Raw genomic sequence first — 13,697 nt, 5'->3', positions numbered from 1 at the left:
AGGCCTTTCATAGTCCCAAAAGACATTAATTAAATATAAAAATTAATATATGGGAAAGAGATCAAGAAAATGTTGGAAAATTGTTCAAAAATGAGTCGAAGAAATCAGTTACCAATTCCTTTACACTATCTAATATTATATTACTGATAGTGTAACCTTTTCAGTAATATAGCTTAATTTGTAGTGGTAAATCAGTTAGTAGGAGTACTATTTTTTGACAAATACCAATTATATACATGTATCATAAGTATTTATTTATAATTATTCTATAAATAATTTGATTATCTATACCTTTTTCATCGTTAAAATTAAATTTTATTTGTAAGATATATACTTATCTCTTCTAAAAAACTACACGTGCTGCTTTCAGTACCTAAAGGGATAAAAATATAATCTGTACTTTGTGTTTATATCAAATTTTATCAACTTTCTGTGATTACGGGTTTGCGAATTTCAACTATGGGAGCTCGTTGCAGAATTGAATTCTCTCTTGATTGAACCTTATATAACGATCTCAACATCCACATGTTGTTACTTTTTTTCTTCTCATTCATGAATGTTTGATATTTATAATGGAGCTCTAATTAATTCGGATTTGTGCCATGCAAGGTCCAATAAGAAAAAAAAAATCCTCTCTACCAGGATTTTTTCATACTCAAAGCTCAAATTTCTGCAAAATTTATTTTGACAGTATAATTTCTTGTTAGATATTCTACATGCATGTCCGTAAAGGTATAATTTTTGCACAATAATGCATTGACGGTGTTTTTTTGAAAAAAAAAAAAAAAAAACTTTTCTCTTGTCACAGTTGTTCTACCACATACTTGTTTATCATTCATCAATGTGGGTGTTTCTGTTGTAAATTGAGCCGGCATTCCATAGATAGATACTTATCCGTCCTGGGTGGCGGAGCCACCTTATGCTAAGAGGCTTCAAATGACATCCCTTTTGCCGGAAAATTATACAGTTTAGCTAGGTTAAAATTTTAGTTATATATATGTTGACTCACATTATTTTCTACGTGTATCTATTTTTTTTGTTATTTTGACACCCCTTAGTAAAATTTTTAGCTCTACCAGGCTGGGTGTAAGCACCAAACCAATCCAAGTTGTCATGATTAAGTGATTTAATGAAGTGAAAATACACATTATTAATCATGGTTAAGTGATAATTGTGTATATTCAAACACATGCATATATCCATTGGTTTGATATAAACGCTTGATGTGGTATATTTTTACTCCGTTGGTAAAGGTGCTTTTCACTTGTAAATACGCAACTGTATTTCTAAAATAGTTTGTCGGATTGGTGAAAATATAAAATTTGATCATAGCCCAAATTCTTGTGTCTATTAGAAATGAAGTTTTTTCAAGAAATTTTACAGCAAACTTAAAAAATGTATAGAACTAGGGAAGCCCAGAACTCCGAAATTATTTGGTTTAGTTGGCATTAATTAAGAAAAAGCCAATCGAAACCGATATTTGGGTCTGTTCAATTTGCTATATCATGATAACATCATCTTGGCTTTCTTTTCATCAAAGGTAGAAATTTGGGCAGTCTATTTTGACACCGCCACTTAATCTGTACCCACATTTTTAAATTTTTTGTTGATATGTCTACTTTGGACATGCGGTGTTTAAAGTTAGGCTTGACAAAACTAAACTTCAAAAAAATGTCTGAAGTTAAATATGAGTGAAGTTCATGCGTTCTCGCCTGAAGTTTAGGTAAAAATTGTTGGACTTCATTCATTTTTGGTTGAACTTCAGTCGTATACGGCTGAAGTTCAGTTATTTTTGCTTGACTTCAACCATTTTGCTTGAATTTAACCTTATGTGCCTGAAATCAGGCAAAAATGACTGAAGTTTAGGCAGAAATGGCTAAAGCTCAGGCAAAAATAGCTGAACTTCAGTCATATAAATTAAAATTCATACATTGTCTCTAAAGTTAGATTTTGTCAAAATTAAAGTTGCTCGAAGTGAAATACACGTACAAAATTATTGAAAAGCGAGGACAAGCTAAACGTCAAAATTAGGTATCCATGCACTTCACCCTCAGTAGAGACAGATAGATATTTTAAATTCAACAGATACATTGCATTAGAGTATAATCATATTGTTACCAAGTCTGTCACTGCGTGCAAACTTTGTTACTTGGTTTTACATTAAACTTAGCATTAATTTCCCACCTTATTCCTTGGTACAACTATATGCTACATAATGACCAATCACAAATTGAAACTAGGTGTAGGTGACATCCATAAGGCGGCTTTAGATATTACCACTTTAATTTATTGCCAACAGGTCATTATTTATTAAGTTAACTAAATGGCTAAACAATTCCCCCAACACGTAATTTTATTGGAGTCAGCTCTCTTAAACAAAGTCAACGGTCGATGATATCATGTACACTAAAATCTTTTTATAACGACGTCGTTTGTCTAAATATTTGTCAGATGTTTTAGCGAAACATAATTATAAAGAAATCATATATATATATATATATATATATATATATATATATAAAAGCAGGCCAAAGGCCTGATGATGTGGCATGCCTTAGAATCCAGCATTCATATTTATCTTTTTTGTCAATTTTTAGCCTTTTTCAAATTTTCACAAATAAAAATAAACGCGTCCCTCACTTTAAAATTTACCGAAGCGTCGCTTTTCTTTCCCTGGCTTAACTGTCGGTTGTCCTTCCCCTGTCAAGCATTGCTCTCCCTTCCTCCAATTAACGCCTCTCTTTATTTACCCTACTCTCATTGTTCCTGTTGAATCTGCGTCATCAAAATCAGGACGAGATGAACCGGAAGGCTGTCAAAAAATTCCTCAAAGTTGGTACTTCTTTGCTCTTTTCCTTTTTTGCTTCAATACGCTACTTCAACCATCCTTCTGTACTTCACTTCTTATGTTTGTTTTGGGCTTCAATTTCTCATTACATCAGCAACTTCTCTATGGGATATTTACACGAGTTAGGTTATAATCTATATATCTATAGAATTAGGGGACATTGGTCATGTACTATTTGAAGTCGGGGTTTTTTAATCAAATCGTTTGGGATTTGTAGTGTAAGTAAACGAAAGAAACATTAGGAATTCGTCATGGAAAAGTTAATGCTTTAGAAGATAAAAGTCATGTGTCACGCCCCGAACCTGCTTGGACGTAACACGGCACCTGGTGCCTGACTGCATGTGACCGAGCGAACCAACTGGCTGGCTGAATCAACATGTGATACCAGAACAAAACTAATTTATAAAATAAAACTAACACATGCTGATTAACTAAAAGTCTGACTGAAATATCATAATGCGGAAATACTTAGACAATCTGAACATATCTGAAAGTAGCCAACATGGCTAAACCAAAACAACTGAATGACTGAGTATGACTGTCTACAAGGCTAACATAACAAATATCTGACTGTATGGACCGTGTCTATGAAGCCTCTAATGAATACTGAAAGGTAACTGTCTAGAAAGCTGTAAGAACTGCATGACTTATATCGCCCCGAAAGAAACTAGGGCTCACCAAAGTAGCTGATACGAACACTCCTAAGTAGCTGGATCGTCAACCTGTATGTCGTTGCCTGCATCGCGAGATGCAGGCCCCCAAGCAATAAAAAGGGACATCAGCACATATGAATTGTACTGGTATGTAAAGCAACTGAAGCAATAAAATACTGGAACTGATAAATGTAATTGTAATAGCAAGGAAGTAGAGATATGAATACTCCCTTCTCTGTATCTGAATCATCTGTATTATCTGTGTTTGTATATGTGGGGCCTTGGCCCAATAATAAATGCACGCTATGGCCTCGGCCTAGTAGTGCGTCGGTCAATGGCCTCGACCATGTATACGCATACACAAGACTGTGCCCATGGGCAAAATCACATATGTTTAATTATGGTTAATTAATAAGGACTGAGACCATAATAACAATGAACAATGCTGAACTGAAATAGATATGCTGGACTGAATTGAAAACACTGACTGTTTCTGAGCATACTGAATTTCTAGACTGAGACTCATGTGGTAACAATACATAAGTCTATAAAGATTACGTGTTGAATTCATGATATTCATGAAACTAGGGCTAAACTGTATTTTGAGTCAAATTCTGTAAGTGCAACCCTAGAAGATAACGGTTCTACAACATATCATGAAACTAGGGCTAAACTGTATTTTGAGTCAAATTACTGACAAGTATGAAGAATGAGGCGTAGGGAGAATCATAAACATTCCCTAACGTAGATAGTTAGCCTCAAATACCTTAATTCCAACCTTTGAGCGTAATACAACGTTCGTCAATCCTTTCAACTTTGATCTATATCAATACAAGTCAAAGGGATTCTATATTAGCAATAATATTCATGCTTTGGTCATCTAAGCATTTTATCAAACACTTGGTGGGCATAAAGCTCCGCAATCTCCATTAATGGTGTTTCTTTCACCCAATTCCCCTTCTATTACTTCTAGGTGATTCTACAATCTCAATTTGATGAAAGTAACATCATTCTTCATCACCCATATGACTACAACAATCCTAAGTTAATAATCCAAAACCCTAGCATAGTTCATATGATACTCTCTATCAAACCGATTTACGACTCTCCCAAGAACTCATCAATTCACAACTATAAGTGATTAGAGAGTAGAAGTATTACCTTTTTGAATTTCAATCCTCTTGAATTCGGATTCTAGGGTTCCTTTGTCCAAGACGAAGATTCAATCGATAATCTATGGAATAGATTGGGATTCTTGCGTTAATCTTTGTTAGATTGATGTAATAATCAATGGGGTTTGAGTAGGAACTCACATTATATGCTTTGTGGAAGCCCTAGAGTGTTTTCTCTCCAAAAAGACGGTTTAGAAAGAAGTGGGAAAAGTTTTTCGGAGTTGGGTACATATAAAATTCGAAAAGGACGTTTCAGGCATAATTTGGCCTGGTGCATCACCCTGGGCATCGTCCAAGGCAGGGAACTAGGCCTATATTACAGGCCCTGATGAAAATTACGTTTTTTTTGCAAATTTTGGCTTGGGGCATCGCCCAGGGCGGTGCCCTAGGCCATCTTGATAGTGTTCGGTAACATGGCCATAACTCATAGCACAAAACTCCTTTTTGGGTCCATAATATACCATTGGAAATATATTTCAAAGGGCCACAACTTTTATGTTTTAAGCTTTCTCAAATTCCTAATGGATTTTCACGAAATTTGGCTGGAAGGAAGACGTATCGAAAACTTAGCCAATTCTATCGAATCTGAGCACCCCTCTATTAGCCATTTTGAGACGATCATATCTCCTTGATCCGGACCCAATTGGCCTGATCCTTATATGTATGGAAAGGTATTTCTACGTACTACAACTTTCATTAAGGGTAATTTCCCAAATTCCCAACTAATAAAGGGTTTATGGTTTCCCGAAGTAGGTCTGTCAATCATTTTCGAAAAACGTTCAAACCTTCAGTTTTTTTTTCCACTAGAACTCTAACGATACGGGGTGTTACATCATGGTTGAGATTGGATAAATAGCATACCTCCCCGGGTTGAAGGGGTTTTGTGAGCCTTGAAGAAGAATTTCAAAGTGAGGAGGGATTATGAAGGTTGTTGGGGAAAAGGCAAGTTTATTTGCAGATTTTAATATAAAGTGTAACACCAGATTCCAAAATCGATTACCCTGTAAATTGAAAAGGTCGCAGGTGGAAGTAGGGCATAGTACCAATTCTTAGGTACTTTTTTTTATCATGCTTTGAATATTTCTAATCTTTTTGTCTCAAATAATAAAATTTCTAACTGGCTGAATTTAGACGCAAAATTCAAGGCGTGCAAATTATACATGTTATACACAATCAAGAGATTCATTAGCTGGATAAATAAATCACAATAGGCTTGTCTTTGAACTTGGAGAGGCTCACATCTTTTCTATCTTGATCTTTTACTGTGAATGGTGGAGAATCTAAGCCTTTATCACCTTAGGAAATATGGAACTTTTAGTTAAGAAAAAGAAGAAGGGGTTGTCGAACAAGGTGAGTAAAGGAGCACCACAAGCGAGAAATTCATGTGTATGATTTGATTATATGCATGTTTGCAGTGATTTAAAAAGCGTTTCGTTCATTTTTTTCGTATGTTATTTGATTATTTTTGCTTTCTTGGCACTGATAGTGGTAATATGAAACTAGAATTTGGACTTTCCTGGCTATGTTTTTTCCACTTAACTGGTTCTTGTCATTTTGTGTGCTTTTGATGGGTATGGAAGAAAGATTGAAATAGTATCGTCCGATCTATTCAACACAAATCTCCTACCGTATATTATTTGGCTGTGTTCTTATTTTCTCATGTTATTTGCCGCTTCTCTATCATTTAATCTTGGTGCTTATGTGTTTGTCAATTTACCGGGGTGTTCAATAGTTTTACTATCATCATATAAAATGGATTTTGATGATTTCAAGACAATGATTAGGTCTCCACGAAGGATTGTTTTAGGGGTTTGAGAATTGATGCCAGAGATCAAGATTGTTGCTTTTCTTACGGTACTTATTCTCTAGTCTCTCATTCTCTCTATTGTTTACTTCTTTCCCTGCTCTTTCTCTGTATTGTTCGTTTTCTATCTTTTAAATTTTATTATTTTCTTGCTTCAAGTTTGTTTGATTTCTTGATTTTCTCTGCTAATTATTTACGTTCTTCCCTCAGTGCCATCTTTATTTTCCATGCTACCCTAACTTGTGCTTTGGATTTTTATTGAAGTCCGTCTTTGATTCACTCCGTCGCTATTAGAAGTGCATTAATGCAGAGTTGAATCACAAGTCATAACACGGGTGTGTTTACCATAGAATATGGTAAACTTGGGTCACTGTTATTATTCCTTGATTATGCAGTAATTTTATGGCAACGACCATCTTGGGCTTAATAGTGAGGAACAAGCTCTTTTTCAAATGCTCGATTGAGTTTTTAAGTCTCATTCTCCTTTGATTCTTCAGAAATTTGTATCAGTCTTTTTAGAAGTGTTGGCCCTAATATAAGTTATCAGTACATGACGCAATCCTTTTCAACTATCAATTAGAACCGACGACCTGTTTTTCAATTCCAAGTTTGGTTTTAATTTTTGAGTTTCTGGGTTGGGAATACTTATGAAAGTTAATTAGCGCATTCCTTTAAAGAAAATTGTGGAGTCGTGATTGTGTATGAATAAGAAGGATGCAACAAGATAACGTCATGAGGAAGAGATGTAGGAGTCCATTGGCTCTCACTTGTTTCTAATTTGTTGTTTCGCCTTTGCTTATGCAATTACTTTTGTTTCTCTTGTGTTACTAATGGCTAAGAAACGGAAGATTTTAGGAACTTTGTTTCTAACACTCAATGTCTTTCTCTATCACATGCCCTTTTTCCTTTCCCACTAATCTATATATCAGACTTATACTTTTCTGGATTGGTTTCTAGGTTCTTGGTTAGAAATAGAATTTTGGGATTTTAGATTTTGTTTCTTTTTGGTTTTGACAAGAGCATGTTGGAATTGATGGTATTTGGTTTTTTCCCAAGTTGTTTCCGAAGCTTGAATTTGAATTTTGATATAGCCTTGAAGTTTTTGTCATAAATCTGTTGAAGTCGCAGAATCACAATTTTCTTAGTCATTTTATTTATGCATGTAAAAGTCTTGATTAGAAAAAATCTCCCTCTTTACTCTGACTCTTAACCTTTTACAGTATCTACCAGGAACTGCTAAGTGGAAGGAAGCAATTGAAGCACAAAGAGAGCCAGGAGAAGAGAACTAGGTGTTGTGAGTCTTGCTTTAGTTTTTGCCTAAGATGTCATCATCTATCTCTATTCATGATATTTAAGTCACTCTGGCTACATTGATTGGTAATTGTTAATGCAAGCATACATGTTATCCAGCATAACTTCTGCTAAGTTGCAACATATTGATAAATTCCACCGGTCAAATTTTTTGATATAACCAGTGATGGGTGAGTAACCTATTCATATCACATAGGATGCCTCTGGTTATTTCTTGACGCCCATATTTTTCATCTACTATAATGTTGGAAAACCTCTATTTGTTAAAGCTTTTGATGTTACCAAAATATTGGAATTTGTTATGTGTAACAGTTTGATATTGATGCCGATTCTCTTATATAGGCCATGTCTAATCCTTATTTTTCAGGGTGATCTACGTATACTGCACAATAATGGCAGATGCAAGTGCATGTGCTGTTTGGTGTATTCCTTTCTTTAGTAGGAGTAAGAGACAGATTTATTAGTAGTTATTTACTACTTTAGCTTCCTCTCTACATTGAGGAGGTCTCGACATCCTTGCATGTGTTTATTCGATGTTGACTATAATATTCGTCGGTATTGATTATGGCATTTTTTTACAACTTCTTTTATACATTTGGTGAAATAACTTTTAAAAGAGATTTCTTATGATAATTGTTACTTCACTTAATAATAGTGATTTAAAATTGACTGATGCACCGTGGGCATATTTACTAGTATATAATATAACATAACATAAAAAATATTGACTATTATAAAGAGGTCTGACTGTACATGTCTCACAACCTGACAGGACGAAATCTCTTACAAGTGGACTCGAACATTAGACCGTTCATGGAGACTGAGTCCTTTTCCCCCATATTCTTTTCTTCTATATCAATGAAGCTAATTACATTGTTTGAAGAATCACAAGAAGCTAAATTAACTTAATTAGAAATAATGGAAACCATTATCCTATCAAAGGAAAAAGTGAAGCCCAACACCTCCACACTTAAGAAACCACATATTATGCTTTTTTGATCAACTAGCACTTGGAACATGCATCACCCTATCTTCTTCTACAAAAACAACACACTTTCAGAAATAGATAACGTAAATATTGTTGATAATCATCTCAAGAATTCCTTCTCAAAAACCCTAACTCTATTCTATCCGCTTACTGGAGATCTCAGTATAGAAGATTCAATTTTTTTGATTGTAACGATAATGAAGTTCTTTACGTGGAGGCTCACGTAAAGAGCGTTCATTTGGATGAGTTTCTTTAGAACCCTGATCTCTCGCAACTCATCAACTTCCTTATGCAAAATGCTAGCATGGCTAGCATGATGAATTATGTTCAAAGTCTTAAAACCCTAGTTTCTATACAAGTTACAAGATTTGATTGTGGGGGAATAGCATGCAATTGGTGGAGTCTTGCTTCATAAAATCTTGGATGGTGCCTCTATGAGTGTTTTCTTCAACACGTGGGCTAAGATTGCACGTGGTGGCGATAATAGAGTAGAAGAGATGTGTCTTGATTTCACATCATCATCGCTATTGTTCCCGGCTGAAAATCATTTTCCCGAAGAGTTGTTGGAAAATGAAAAGAAAATATTTTTCAACGAGGGAAAGTCCCTTGTTAGAAGATTCGTGTTCGATGGCAGAGCAATTGAATCCATTAAGACGAAAGTAGCAAATGAAATTGTACCTAATCCAACTCGAGTCGAGGCATTAACAACTTTCATTTGGAAGCACATGATTTTAGCAACAAGAGCAGTAAGGGGTAGTTCATCAAGACCATACATGGTGACACATTCTGTGAACTTAAGGCTAAGACTTGAGCCAAAATAGCCGAATATTTTTGGAAATTTAATCTTGTTAGCCACTAGTGAATTTTCAGAAAAAAATGAGTGAAACATTAGAGGTGTCTCATTTGGTGGGAAAAGTGAGACAAATGATTGAGAATATAAATAGTGAAAAGTTTAAGGCCTTGGAAGTTGGAAGGTGATGGTGTTGCAATTTCTTATATTTTGGACATGGCATCAAATCTTGATCGAGAGCTTGTTGCCTCAAGTGGTAGTGGATACTTATAAGTTTTCTAGTTGGTGTAATTTTGGACTTCCCGGGGCGGTGGCATTCTTAAATGAAGTCTATCCGAACAAAATTAACACTTCTCAGATTAGCCTAGGCCTCTCTAGCTGAGCTGGGCGTCGGGGCCCTGGATGCGAACTAGCCCAACGAACTCGAAGAAAAGAGAGGGCGCTCTTCTAATATTTAGCTCCTAGCTGCTCTACCTCTCTATTTTCAAAAGCCAACAAATTGTTCTTGTGGAGAATGAATTTAGTGATGGAATTGAGGCTTGGATACTTAGAAATTGGGGTGTTCAAGGTTTGGTTAAAAATCGATCCGAACCACAAATCGAATCAAATCGATTAAAAAAACCGATAATTATTTGGGTTTAATTTCAAATTTTACAAAACCGATAATGTTTGGTTTGATTTGGTTTGGTTTTATTAAAAACAAACCAAAGAAAAAATCGAACCAAACCGACAAAGTAATATACACAATTTTATAGTTATATAGATACTTCATACTAATTTTTATAAATAATTTGAATACTTTGTTTACTTTTTAATCAAACTTTTCTTTATCTCTATTAGGCTAATGAACTTTACACCTTAAGCTCATTTCTTAAAAGAAATTCATGAATCCAAACTCATTTATTCAAAGAAAAAATTATTTCTTATAAACTTTGTTCACTTGATTAAAGCTTATAGATCTTAAGACATTTTCTCTATAATCAGAGAAAATTATAGCTCCCATAATAAAAGGGTAATAACTAATTGTAAGTTGAAAAAGGATGAAAAAGTCTTTCCTAATCGTAAAAAAAAGAAGAGAAATACTATTAGGTTTCTTAAAAACCGAAAAACCGAACCAAAACTGACAAGAACCAAATCGATGATTATTTATTATATTTGATTTGGTTTGGTTTTAATAATTAAAAAACCGATTAAATTGGTTTGATTTTGGTTTTGACCAAAAACTGACCCATGAACCCCCCCTACTTAGACACAATGAGGAAATGATTGAGTTGGAGAATGATGAGGACTTTCTAGCATATGCATCTCCAAATCCTAGTGTTCAATATGCCCCTCAAGTTGTTCAATTTATGTGGATTCCCTCAAGTTGAAGCACTAAGGGTCATTCCATTCATGGACTAGTTATGCAGGGATTATTCATACGGTCGATACTACAGTACTACACTAATAAGGAGTACATGCTACGTGTGGGGATTGCTTACTTTAAGAGCGGCTTGAATTTGTTCAATTTTATTAGTTGTCCTCGTATTAAAGCACTATTGTCGTGTTGTTAGATTAAATACAATATTATTTTGATTGTTATTTAAATTTTATTATATCTTATCGTTAAATTCATTGTTATGTAATGACAAAAAGTCTGATTTTGTGTAACGACCAATTTGGTGTGATCGAGTTGCCACCTTATGTTTTTTCTCATTTTGTCTTTATTTATTATCTAATAATCCTATTTAATTTTTTTACTCTACCTTTATATATTTGCTTTGGTGATGGATGGACTGACGCGACAAATTCAAGGTGAGGTGCCATGGTGTATGTTATTCGCGGATGACATAGTCTAGATTGACGAGACTCGTAGTGGAGTTAACACTAAGCTAGAAGGTTGGAGACAAACTCGGGAGTCTAAATGGTTCAAGTTGAGTACTTGGAGTGCAAGTTCAGTGACATACCACATGAGGATGATGTGGAAGTGTTGCTTGGTACTCAGGCCATCCCAAAGAAAGGAAGTTGCAAGAATCTCGGGTCTATTATACAAGAAAATGGTGATATTGACGATGATGTCACACACCGTATTGGTGCAGGGTGGATGAAATGGAGACTCGCTTCAGGAGTGTTGTGTGATAAGAAGGTGCCAACAAAACTTAAAGGCAAGTTCTACAAAGTGGTAGTTAGACCGACTTTGTTGTATGGGGCAGAGTGTTGGCTAGTCAAGAACTCTCATGTTCAGAAGTTGAAAAGTTGCGAAAATGAGAATGCTGCGATAGATATGTGGGCACACTAGGAGAGATAGGGCTAGGAATGAAGATATTTGGGATAAGGTAGGAGTGGCCTTAGTGGAGGACAATATGCGGGAAGCGAGGCTACAATGGTTTGGACATGTGAAAAGGAGAGACACTGATGCTCCAGTGCGGAAGTGTGAGAGGTTGGCTATGGATGGTTTCAGGAGAGGTGGAGGTAGGCCGAAAAGTATTGGGGCGAGGTGATTAGACAGGACATGGCGCAGTTCCAGCTTACTGAGGACATGACCTTAGATAGGAGGTTGTGGAGAACGCAGATTAGGGTAGTAGACTAGTAGGTAGTCCCGCTTACCCTTTTTCACTAGTAGTCGTAGTTTTGCCCCATAGTTTTTTGTCCTTTGTTTTATGCTACAATCTATTGTTTCTTGTACTTCGATTTTTTTATTCATCTATGGTAGCTACGACTCCTTTTTTTCAGTTTGTTGTACCATGATTTTTTGTTCGTTATTTCATTCCCTAACTACTTTGAATTACTTGTTCTTATCTAACCTTTTTTTCCATGCTTTCTCTTGAGCCGATCGTCTTTCGGAAACAGCCTCCCTACCTTCTTAGGTAGGGGTAAGGTCTGCTTCCACTTTACCCTCTTCAGACCCCACATTGTGTGATTTCACTAGGTATGTTGTTGTTGTTGTTGCTTTTTATAGTTCGTCTACCCCGCACACTACTTTTCTTGTAACTTTATCCTTCAAATATAATTACTGATGCGTGACATTATGTAACGACGGAAAACAATACAATCTATCCAAACATTGTATTAATCAAAATAATGCAGTAAGATACATGCAACACAACACAATACATTATGAAACAATATGTAACAACTAACCAAACAGAATATTAAGGTTGGTTTGGATATTTTTTTCTCTTCTTTTTATTATCTTAAACATAACTCTTTATCTATTTCACCAGAAAACTAGCACTTTGCAACAAAAATCTTAAATGTGGGGTTCTTGTAATTCACCATTATAAATGTTTTTCTTTGGGATAAAATAGAAATGTCATGATGATTAAAGATTGCTCGTTAGAACGGAATATATATAGCAACAGCAATAACATTACTTTACTATTCTTATAAGAAAAAAATGTTTTATCTTTATTTATTCATTTATAAAAAACAGCTACGATATTCTCCCAGGTTTAGAGTTTTAAAAAAACCAATATTTCTTAATTATCAGCTTTGAATGCATGGCTGCTAATAATTAAATGTCGTGAATAAAATATTCTTCCAATAATAATAAGTCAACTTCAAAATAGGTTTGGCAGACCCTTTGTTGTGGCTAAACGAATTAAAACTTAACTTTTTATTTAAATAAGTAAATGTAACATTAGTATTAATTGTTACAACTGTTCAAGAATCAGCAGATCCATTATTAGTTAGAAAATAACCAGGGGGCCCTCCTCACTTTAACGCCTTTATTTAATTTTTGGTGGCTAAAACCAGAAAATATTTTAAATATCTATTCTCTCCGGATAAAAAAAAAAAGAGTCCACTTAGCTATTTGCACACGCCTTAAAAAAATATTAACTCCTAAACAAAAATAGGTAATTTGACTAAATTACCCCTAATTAAATAGATATTGAGATTTGATCATATAATAATTAATAGGGGCAAATATGAAAAAATAAGATTAATTCTTTTTCGATTTACTAAGTAAACTTTTTTTTTAATAATAATAAAAAAAGGCTAAGTAAATTCTTTTTTTAATCGGGAGAGAGTACTATGTATCATTACAAGAAGAGGGATTTGGCTCACCTACAAATACAATAGGTGATCTTCTCAGTTCCTTCGGTGCCATTCTTATCTAATGGTCTAGAATCATTTTGTTAACTACTCCTT

The 13,697-nt window shown here is 34.7% G+C and overlaps 1 pseudogene; it reads left to right on the top strand.

Annotated features, from left to right (window-relative positions):
* The first annotated feature begins 8,706 nt into the window (after nucleotides 1–8,706).
* On the top strand, nucleotides 8,707–10,936 carry LOC132642119 (BAHD acyltransferase BIA1-like; annotated as a pseudogene).
* Nucleotides 10,937–13,697: the final 2,761 nt, after the last annotated feature.

The sequence above is a fragment of the Lycium barbarum genome, chromosome 5 (genome assembly GCF_019175385.1).
Source record: "Lycium barbarum isolate Lr01 chromosome 5, ASM1917538v2, whole genome shotgun sequence".
Taxonomy (NCBI): Eukaryota; Viridiplantae; Streptophyta; class Magnoliopsida; order Solanales; family Solanaceae; genus Lycium; species Lycium barbarum.
Note: the sequence above shows the minus strand (reverse complement) of the source record. Positions and strands in the feature narration are given on the sequence as shown.